The following is an 11,329-nucleotide window of genomic DNA, read 5'->3' on the forward strand; positions in this document are numbered from 1 at the left end:
TCTCCTCCTCAGTTCTAAAAGCAATGTTTTTCTCTTCCAGCTCCATAACCAAGTAATGAAATCCTCATTTTATGACTTCCCTGCCTGCCCAGAAAGTGCCAGCAGCCTAGTAATCCTTTACAGGGCTGGTGGTCTCACCTATTTATGGGCTGCGAAATGAACATTTCCAGAGGGCTTTGTTATGACTTCTGCAGAGAAATTTCCATGCCATGCCTAAGTGAAATGGCATTCCATCACTCTCTAGCACAACACACTTTGTGAAATCCTGAACTGACTTTCCCAATAAAGCATATTATATTTACATAGTCACTAACATTAAGTTTTCAGAAGTTCTCCCCCTCAAAGAAGGTTTCTTTACCTGGGGTAGAGGTACAGCACTTAATGCAATGCAGTGATTTCATGGGTAAAGTCTGTCATCCTCAGCTGTGGCTTAACACTTTTTTCTTTAGAAGACAGATTTTCTTGTTCTTATCCAAAATCTGGAGTTCCTCACATTAAAGAAGGTGTGTGCCTACAGAGAAAAGAAATCCTGCTGGAGATGGATCCTTAAACCATAACTACAACACACACACCACAAGGCAAGTGGAGCAAGGGATGCTCCTGAGAACAAGCAGCAGCTGACCACACACCCCCAGACATAGAAATAGAGATCCCAGCCCTTCCAGCCACCTTCTCCTGATCTGCTACATCTGCTGTCCACATCCTGAGCTGGGGACACACAAACAGCACTGCACCCACCTTTGCCCAGCAACGCTGGTTCTGTGAGCAAAGAAGGAATGGTGACACATGAAGAAAGAAAAAGAAAGAAGAAAAACTAATCAGTTTTTCAGAAGTTATGAGAAAGTCAGATTCGAGATTTTCAAAATTTTTACATTTTTAATTATTTCTGAAAAACACAGCAGAGCTCTTACAAAACTTACAAAAGAGTCATGCAGATTCTAAAGAATTTACTTGATTACCTTAATTCAATGAAGTGTTAATCTAAGAGTTAATTTATCAGGGTATTAGGGACACTTGAAAGTAGAAGAATCTGGATTTTAAGGCCTGTTATTTGGAACATTAAACCAATATCCATCAGACCCTATGAGTTAATGTCAGTAACATTTACGACAAGTAATTATTCACAATACTTTTTAATAGATTTTAAGTCCCACAGCAACCTTTATAAGAATTCCAGTCTTTTCTAAACAGCAGATATTTTACTCAATTAAAGGCTTTTTATAACTGAATAACCACACACGCTTGTGTAAGCATTTTCAATGACCTTATGCATTTTATTTCTGGTGTAGTTTTTCTAGTTTCAGCTCTAAACTTTCTTATGACCACCTTCTAAGATGAAGAACTGCAACATAACTACTCATGTCTCCACAAGGTAATGGAAGTTTCTGGACAGCTCACTTGTTTAAACTAGCATGCCAGGTGCAATGCCACCAATAGTGCAGCCAGTAATAATGAATTACTGGGTTTTGACCAACTTTAATAATATTATATTCTAGTTTTATTCAATATTTTGTTTCAATGCCCCCATTCTCCAAGAATGGAGAATGTTACACTGTGGAATCTGTGACTATCCCTGTCTTTTGAGAAAGAAGGGATTGAATATATACATTTTTTAATTTATATATTTAAAGAAAGCTCCACAGGTGAGTAGAATGGTTTAATAATTGCAGAGCAATCTTGTTTGTGCACAAGGCAGATAACAGGGTTAAAAGTGTATCATACCAATGTACCCTGGAAGCATGAAAAGATCCAGCCTTGTAAGAAAGTCCTCACGAACTGGGGACATCTATAAAAAGTTAATACAGGTTTGGTATTACTTAGTCATCTCCTTTTCTAGCTTTAAATAAGATTCATAAGACTGAACAAACATTTTCCTGACATCTTGGCACATAAGACAAACTATTCTAAGAGAAAAAATACATTATGAACGAAGTGAAAAAACACAGATACAATCAATCATACTCAGTTTTAATTTAATTCTCTAGCACTCAGTCTTCTTTTCTTTTCCCCCAATGTTGGGATGATTATAAAAACCTCCAGCACATTTCAAATCAACATGAGATATTTTGGGTTGTATCTGACGAATATAGGGTCAGGGAACAAACCCAATGCACAGAATATTGTTGCTGAAATTCTGATTACAAATTCTAACTAACTCTGCTCTCTCAGGCAATGTTGGATTTCTAATAGAAAATCCAACAAATTAATTTCTCGCCCATCAAAATCCCCTGACTTTTCCTGTGATTCCTTACTCTTTCCTGGCCAACTAATTTGAAATCAACAATGTTATTTCAGAGTTTATACAAAACCCTATCTAATAGGGACATGCATCAAGAATTTGGAAAAGTAATTAACAAAAGCAAAAAATTAAGTAAGACCACATTTTAGTGAAAATATAGAATTGTGAGACTAATGTATTTTCTTTCTCCATCATTTAATGGATTTAAACTCAGACTGAAAAGCCCAGTTCTTTCTGCAATTCTTTACAAGATTCCAGTAATTTTACCCCAAAACTCAAAAATTTTCCAGATTTCAAAATCAGAATATCTAATATTTTGAATTACTGCCACCAATGAGAGACTTGAGGCTAAAATCATCTTCTGCTGGCCTTATTGGTGATATACCACTCCCTTCATAGAGAAGCCACATGCTCCCATATAAACAGTGTGGGAGACACACTGCCCCAGTGGCACAACACAGGAAGGCTCTGTATTTCAAAGACTCTTCAGTAATATAGAAATTGAGAGGTGTCATACCTGCATTTCCAGCCATTTCATGGCAAACTGGTTTTCTATTGCTTCCATTCAATTCTTTGCCCCAAAATGCATTCTTCACAAAGGTTTTGAGAAGATCACTGCATGCTGAACCTTCCTCTTCCTACTTCAGAGAGATAACACAGGAAGAAGAGGGGTGACAGGGGGGTACCAGAAAAGTCTGTGAGATTTTCCAAAGCTTGCTGTAATCATTTTTCTCTGAAGAGAGTTTCCAAACTCATTTCACCACCCTTCCAGTTTTCTACAACACTATGTCAGCTAAGTAGAATTGCCTGTTTTGCACAGGAACCACCTTTATATCTCAGTTTCCAGTTTGAGCCTGCCTTTTTGTGCACTTTCAGTCAAAATACCATTTTGATTTCAAAACAGTCAGACACATCTTGGGAGATCAGACTCCTCTGTGCAGAAGACTTCAGCCTTTTGAAACAGTTTTGTCTCTGGCACAATTCAAAACTCTATCAGCATAAAGATTATTTAGCATCACTACCAAATACCACCAAAGAACCTCAGCTTGGCCAAGTGCCCCAGAGATGTAGGGCTTGGAAATTCCCAGGGTTTAATATTGAGTACCTGACAGAGGAACCATGAAACAAATTGTCTGGAGTCAAAATAAAGACAAAAGCAAACCTGGTTCATGGACACCCAAGTGTCACAGGCACTCAGCCTTCTGGGTGTTCCCTCCAAGTCCAGCCATACAGGGGGAAGAGGATACTGCTTCCCAGGATTTTCCCACCTGAGCACTCCCTCATTCATTTAAACAGTGAAGCCCATTACTCCCCACCTGCCCCTCAGATTTGCCAGGGTTGATTTTCCAGGATGGGCCTTAGGGAGCCCTTGACCAGGAGCTCAGCTGGGGTAGCAGCCTCTGGCAGAGGAGCTGCATCAACCCCTTTCATCAAGTACAGTGCTCCCAGGGGAAAATATCTATTTGTGGCTCACACTGAATCAGAACCATCTCTGCATAACATTTTAGTTTTGACTAAAAATCAATAAATTCTGCTGAGTAGGTGTTGTATTGATTATTTTTTTTCCCTAACCAGCTGTACAATTGCTAAGAAACTGATGCACTATCAGACATTTTGGTGACTAAGTAATGAATAATTGGCATTTAATTCAAGCAACTGTCACACTAGACAGTCTCTGAAAGCCTGTTCACAGTAAATACTGGGTTTGAGTGGGAAGCTGCAGGTACAAATATTCCCAGTGTGAGTTTCTTGATTCTTTCTTCTTCAACTACTGCCTCCAAAATGCTCACCTCTCCTTTACCTATATTGCAGAATTTTAGTACTGTGACATTTAAATCCTGTGAGATTTTCAGCCTAAAATTTTAAACCCCACCTGCAGAGGCCTTTATAACAATACTTAAATGTTTAATTCTGCCTAGAGAAACATCTAGTAAAAAGCTTACCATGTGATAAATAACTACCTGACAACTCTCCTCAGATCCAGTTCCATATACTATAGCCATTGATTTTTTCCACAGCTCATGCCCACAGCTAAATTTGTGGCATCATTTGAAACTTCGAAAGAAGAGCAAAGAGACGTAAAATTAGAGTATTGGCTCTCTGAAGCCTTCAAATTCACTTTCCCAGGAATATATTGGTTTTAATATTCCTTTTCCTGGGTGCACCAGAAAAACTGTTTCGAGACCAAAAAATGTAGTATTGTATTGGAATATGAGTCTAAATAATTATGTGAATTATCCCTCCAGTTATGCCCTGTGTGAAAGAAGATATGGAATGGTAAAGAAAAAAAAAAAAAACAAAAACAAAACACCTCCCAGAACAAAACCACCAAAACCAACCAACCTATTTATCTCCTGGTTGGAATGATCAATAGTTCATATTCAGGTAAAATATTTAGAATTAAATAGTCCTTATATGCAACAGAGCAAACTTGGTGAGGAAGAAGACTCTCCAAGTTTCTTAACCCGAGGCAGCTGTCTGCCACACATATCCAATGTATCTTAGAGCGTAAAATTTGCCTCTCTCCAGTTTCTCTAAGAATGAGCAAACCTCTCTATTTACAGCAAGACACTGGTCTCACTCCAGGCACACCTCCTCATCTCCATTATTTTTACTGCCAGTGTTTGCAGCAGTTCATTGTAGAAAAAGCTATTAAGTAACAACTGCTCATTTCCTTTTAGCTTGTAAGGTAATTAGACTGGCAAAGCAGTTACAGTGTTAATTTATCCCTGGAAGATAAATTAACTGCTTCCTTGCAGACACTGGAGGAATGACTCACATCATGAACACAAGTTTATTAACCAGAGTCTTACCCTCTTTCCTGCCTCCCACCTTCTCCTTTGGGCACAAAATTGAGAGTGGAAGGTCAGTTTCACTGTGTCTCATTGCATTTTCAATGCATGTTTCATTGCATTTCTCTGTTTCCTATCCCCAGTCCCAGAGTTCAGCCTCACCACATCTGCTCCCAGTGCAATAGGATCAGCTCCACTGAGAACCTTAATCTGTTCATCATCTTCCACAGTCATAGCCATCAGCTAAATATCACCAATACCTTCTACACCACAGCAGCAAGTCTGCCAGGCTTGTTATTAGGATCTGATTTTTAGGTGTTTTTACACAAAACACAGCTAGGACAGCTCCCTACAGACTGAAATTAGAGGGCTGGGTCCTTCAGCCAGTCATTCACACAAGCAGCCCATACCTGCAAGCTTCATCAATGGCACTATTCACGTGAGATTTTATGGTTTAGAGGATTAGACACTGTATGTAATGTCTCAGGCTCAGACACAGCCCCATATCCACACAAGGCTGAAAACAGGCCACATAGCACATTTCTTCTACCTGCTCTCCATCAGCAGCTGACAGGTTCAGAAATACAAATGTATTTTTGAAAGTTGCCCTTTAAATACTCAATTTCATCATCGCTCAGAAAAATCCAACTGCTTGGGATACGTGTGCAGACTCCCTTTAAGCCCACCATGATGAATTCAGCCTTCAAACAGGCCTGTGTTGTAAATTGTGGTAAATGAACTGCTGCTAGCTCTATATAACCAGTGAATTCATTTTCTAGGCTTGCCAGTGTGACCTGTTTCAACAGGACTTACATTCAGTTTTTACAGGTATCGTGTTAATATGTTTATATAATTTTTTTTTCTTGTACGATTCCCAGCATACTTAAGGACCTCCATCATTGCAAATTGCCTCTTTATCTTTGTCACGGGATCCCTCTTTATCTGCAGGCCCTTTGGCTCAGCAAAATTAACCTCTTGCCACATCAAGAGAATTTCAGGTTCTGTTATTTTTTAGGTTAAACAAGACACTATGGCAACTCCAAGTAGAACCTGTTGTGCTGGCTCAGGTCTGCTGGCAAGGTATGCAAGTTTCAGGTGCTCACTTAAATTAACAGGGATGATGAAGGAGGCACTTGTACCTTAACTCTCTCTAATCCTTGTGGGAATAAAACTCTTTGAGTCTGCATTTGCTGGTAACACTACCATGGAATAAATATTAATTCTCAGTAAGTTAAAATCTTAATTACCTTGTCTGTTGAATGACATCTGCACCTCATCTGCTCTTGGACAAGCTTCTGTAATGAAGACACTGCATACTGTACATACTGTAGGATTTTCTCAGTCCATGCACTGCTCACTGACACCAGTGCAATGCCAGGTTCCTGCTCAAACTGCCCCACCCTAAATTAGGCCAAGGAAAGGAAGCACAAAATCCCCTTCATTTTCACAGAAGAGCACTGTGTGCTGGTGTGGGCAGTATGCTTACCAGGAGAGCCCTTTCCAGACCTCCTGTGTGGGCTCTCTGGGGTGCAGCAGCAAACCAAGCTCCTCAACACCTGACAGCCTAACTGCAAATCCAAACTTCCTAGTACTCTCATCACCACCCAGAGACACTGGTACAACCTATGCTAAAGAAAAAGCCTTCTGCCCTACTCTGACACATAATTCCAACCCCAAATTCTAGTTCTGTTGACCTTGAATGTTAAAACAACTCCAGCCCTTAGTTCCTGCTGTTAGCATAATCCGACTGCTAACTCAGCCTATGTGTGCTTTTCATTTGCTCATTAGCATCAACAAGAGAATTGGCAACAAATGAGAAAAGAAATGACACTGACTATAATGAGCTATGGTTCAATTAAGAAAAAACCCCAAACCATTAAGCAACAGGCTCCAAAAAGTCACAGTCATTTGGTATACCAGATCATGCTGGAGTAACAGGGTTACTGCCTACACTGGGATTAGGGGTAGCTTAAATTTTTTTATTTAGGAAAGCAGATAGTAAAGAGATTGATTTGTGCTAAAGAGAAGGTCATACAAATTGGGCATGGGGTGGAAGGTTTTACTTTAGCTTTTAGGTTGAGGAGGATTTAAGGTTACTGCCAGTAAGGTCCAAACTTTGCAGGTGGGTCTGAAAATTACAAGGACTAGTGTAAGACCTATGTGTGGGGACTAAAACTTAACTCAGGTGTAAGTAGGTCTCATTTGTGCTGGCAGGAGCTAAGAGGGGCAGCAGAGACATAGGATGAGAAGCAAGGGAAAGCTGTTGCTGTTCCCAGGAGGGATGAGAGAGCTCCCTGCTCTAATGAATTAGCAAAGGTTCAAAACCTCATGTAGCAAATGGGCTCTGTGATGTACTGCCTGCTGCCCTAAAAGAGCAACATTATCAGGGCACAGAATCAGTGATATTTGTGTTGATCCAAGTGGGGCTTACTGGAGTAGTTCTCAGGATTCCACTGTGTAACTCTACAATAGCTTCTTAAATCAGTGCTACAACATGCTTTAAAAGTTTATTCACTAATCATTCCCACATAGCAGCATTGGGCTGTACCTTAGGCAGCTGTGGTGCACCCAGACTCCTTTCAAAACAGACCTGGAAGGCCCCTCCAAGCGTACTCCCACTCTTAGAGGGGCTTTTGGGTCTGTAAATCTGTTTTGCTAATGCCCCAAGGTCTGCAGGACAGCCTGTTCTTGGAGATTCCAAGCAGGTTTTAGCAGCTGCTTGCCAGCTGCAATGGGAGGCATTGTTATTCACATGGTCTTGTGGGTCCCAAAACAACCTGGCCAGATAAACTGCTATGCAAGGACCTGAGAAAAAGCTGACCTTGTAGGAGGAAAGGTCTTACTTGTGTTTAATCTAAGCTCAGTAAGAACATAAACTGGATAGAGGCAGTTCAGAGACTGTAGCAAGTTAAAAAATAAATTGGAGCAAGATATCTATAGTAGATGAGATAAAACCTCTGACTGGGTGTAAAAAACAGTTTGGGATAGCACAAAGGAACTTATAAAGAGAAATTAATGTGAAAAGATGAGTGGTGAAGAAAACTAAAGAGAGGTTATCAGCATCCAACTTCATGGAGCATTGCCAAAGCCCGAGAAACTACAGGAGAACCTGGGATACTCTGTGATAATGCAAAAAATCTGATCAGCCCTCAATATCTGCAGTTTGTCTGGTTTCTAACAGACACAGTTAATCTAACAATCCCCCATAGTTGTTGGTAATAAAGTTAACCCCTAGCTGTGTGACACTGTATTGCACTTTGAAACATGACGCTACTGCACCAGCCCTTCCTCCCTCAGGGATTCTCTTGCCCCTCTCCAAAGATTTGGCAGCTCTTGGCTCATCTGCCTGGCCCAGCTGGTGAGCCACAGGGGCTGCAGCACACAAGGATGCTGATGATGCTCTGCTTGCCCCCAGCCAGGCACCAGTTGGACTGGGTCCCCACGAAAAGCACCATTATTTTCAAGAACTCAAGGAAAGCAAATACCTGGATAAGCTCTTACTCATTTTCCACTCTCATTTCCCAGAACCAGAGAGTTTGAACAATAGCTTCAGAGATCTTTAACACACACTACCAGGAACTCATTGTCTTTGTCTTCTTCCTGAAACGGAAGGATGTCCAGGAGGTCTGTAAGCAGTTAATCTTGGATGTTTTCCTGCAACAGCTCCTGTGTTTAAAGGATTGAGCCCACCATTCTCTCACATATCTTTGGCCAAAGAAAAACTCAGAGGTAGGGAAACAGCCATAGTGTCACTTGTAGGACAGGAAAAGAATGAGCTGGAAAAGATATAAGGCATGAACATGGAGCAATGGAGGCAAGGCTCATTTCTGCATGGTCCACTGATATGGAAAACAAATGTGGTCAAGCAAGGAACAGAATAACTTATTTTTTTTTTTTTTTTTTTTTTTTTTTTTTTTTTTTTTTCCCAGGTAGATATTTCTGCATAATTGATAGGTTTACAGCTAGAACTGTTGCTGCAGAAAGGGTCACAAAGTGCAGGTGAAGAAAGGTTAAAGTAAACTAGAAGGCACTCTGAGTTGGAATAAAGGTGAATACTGAAATTAGATTGTTCTTGCTGTAGCAGGAATCTCTCTGGCCCTAAACAAGTCTAAGCCCAGGAGAGGTTTAGATGTAGAGCTCTGAATGGGAGGATCAAATTACTAGGACATTTGCTGAGTACTGTGTGGGGTTTTTTTCTATATTTTCCAATTTCTAGAACATTCATGAAAAAAGGTTGGGCTACTTCATATGGTTGCAGTTATTGAGAGCAGAAGCAGCTTTGTCATGCTGGGTGCAGAGGAGTGGGATAAAATTCACATTTGAAAGAAATTGGCTTATGGTTGCTCAGAAGCTCATCTCTGTAGCTAAAGTGATTTTTATATCTCTTGAAAAATTATTTACACCTATGATTAAGATTGGAGAGGGGATAAGAATTATGGAAAAGGGGATGAAGATCTCAAGTTAATGATGCAAGGGCCACTGCTGAGGATGAGATGTGGGGCCATGTGTGGTTTCTTTGTTACTCCAAGTTCAGGGGAGAACTGCAGAGGAGACACAGCTCTGGGCTGTATAATTAAGACAAAATTCAACTGAAGAGCTAGTTGGATTCACAGATGCTGAAATGCCTATGGGCTGAACTGCCCATAGGAAAGTATGACCTTTTTTCTTGTTTGATAAGTTGTTTATTATTGTTAAGCCTGTGGGTAGGATTTGTGGTTAAGGTTCATTTACAGATTCCTCATTTGCTGGAGGACTAGGATCTTGTCAGGCCTAGCAGACTGGGATGAGGACTGATACCAAAAGGAAGGAAACTCCTTACACTGCTTATCCACCTGCTGCTGGGATGTGTCTCTTGGTACCACTACTGTCAGGAGTGTGATTACTGCTCAACAGTGGTGGGAAAATGATTCCTCTCTGCCATTCATGGTAAAAAACTCACTGACAAAACTTTGGCTTAGACTAGTCCTGCATACTAAATGTATCTAATTTGACATACCAAACCTTTTGGCTTTATTCCCCACCCATAAAGTTAGGCTTTAGAGAGGCCTAGCTGGAAACAAACAAACACAAAGGAAGATATTCCTCACTTCTAGAAATGGTTTTTGCTCTGGGATGTTAAGCCTTGAAGACTGTAGCCATAAAACTTGAAATCTGCAGAACCTGCTGTTAATAAGTGTACCAGTCATAGCACAAATTAGATTATTAACCCTTTACACAAACACAGAAAATCAAGAAAGTACACACACACATACATCACTTATATATGTATATATAGCCTTCTGAAGATGTCAAAGTAATATGAAGACCATTTAAAACCCCCAAGGTTTTACACAGCCTTTTGTCCTAGGCAGAGTCTTTGTGTTCTCAGATTAAGTCAAATTTGTAAGGGCCTAGTAGCCAAAAATCCAAACCCCAGCTGGAATAATTATAGACTGGATTGTGAGGCTAAAAAGCTGATATCTGCTGGAGTCCTAAACCCAGCACCTCTAAGGAGTCAATTAGTCAAACTAGTATTTCAGGATCTGTGTCTCCAACTGTAAAATTGATCATATCTTTGATATCCTTCTATAGACTGTAGAGAGGCATGAAATATTCTTGCCTCCTGACACAAACCTGTATCTTAGTCCACAGTGCCTTCTGGATTGCACCTTTAAGCGCTGCTCTTCTGGCCCTGCTGTCTATTTCCCTAGCATGACACCTGGCCATAGAGTTAGGTTCTTATCATAGCTTGAAAAGGGAATGAGCTCTTACCCTCTGGCCACCAGCCCCAACCCTAAAGTGCCACAAAAATATCTACTTTCCATCAAGCCCTGCTAGCCACAACCTCTGCCTTAGCTGAAGGCCACACAATGACACATAAAAGGCTTCTCTTTTGCAACCAGCCCATAACCAAGGCCAGAGTGATCCTTGTGCAGATTAAAGCCTGATTGTCCAACCCAGCTGTTGATTAGTTGATAGGGGGAGGCTAAACTTAACTATAACCCTTGAAACTGCTACTGCAGCCCCACACCAGTCTCCCTTCAAAAGTAATTGTTGACACCCAGAAAAACCTAGCATTTGTATCTCTGGTGGATCTGAATGGTGAACAAAGCCAACAGTTCCAACATTGGTATCAAACAAAGCTCAGTGACTGCCAGCATCTTCACAAGGGTTTTTTGTATCTGCTGCCTCCTAGAACCAGCCTTATATACATCACTGTAAGCCTTGTACAGTCTATCAGTGGAAACAAACTGCTCTGCCTTGTACATCCAGAGCAATGGCAGTATTTTTAGATTATGAAGATGCTATAAACTATATT

Source organism: Erithacus rubecula, assembly GCF_903797595.1.
Source record: "Erithacus rubecula genome assembly, chromosome: 2".
Taxonomy (NCBI): Eukaryota; Metazoa; Chordata; class Aves; order Passeriformes; family Muscicapidae; genus Erithacus; species Erithacus rubecula.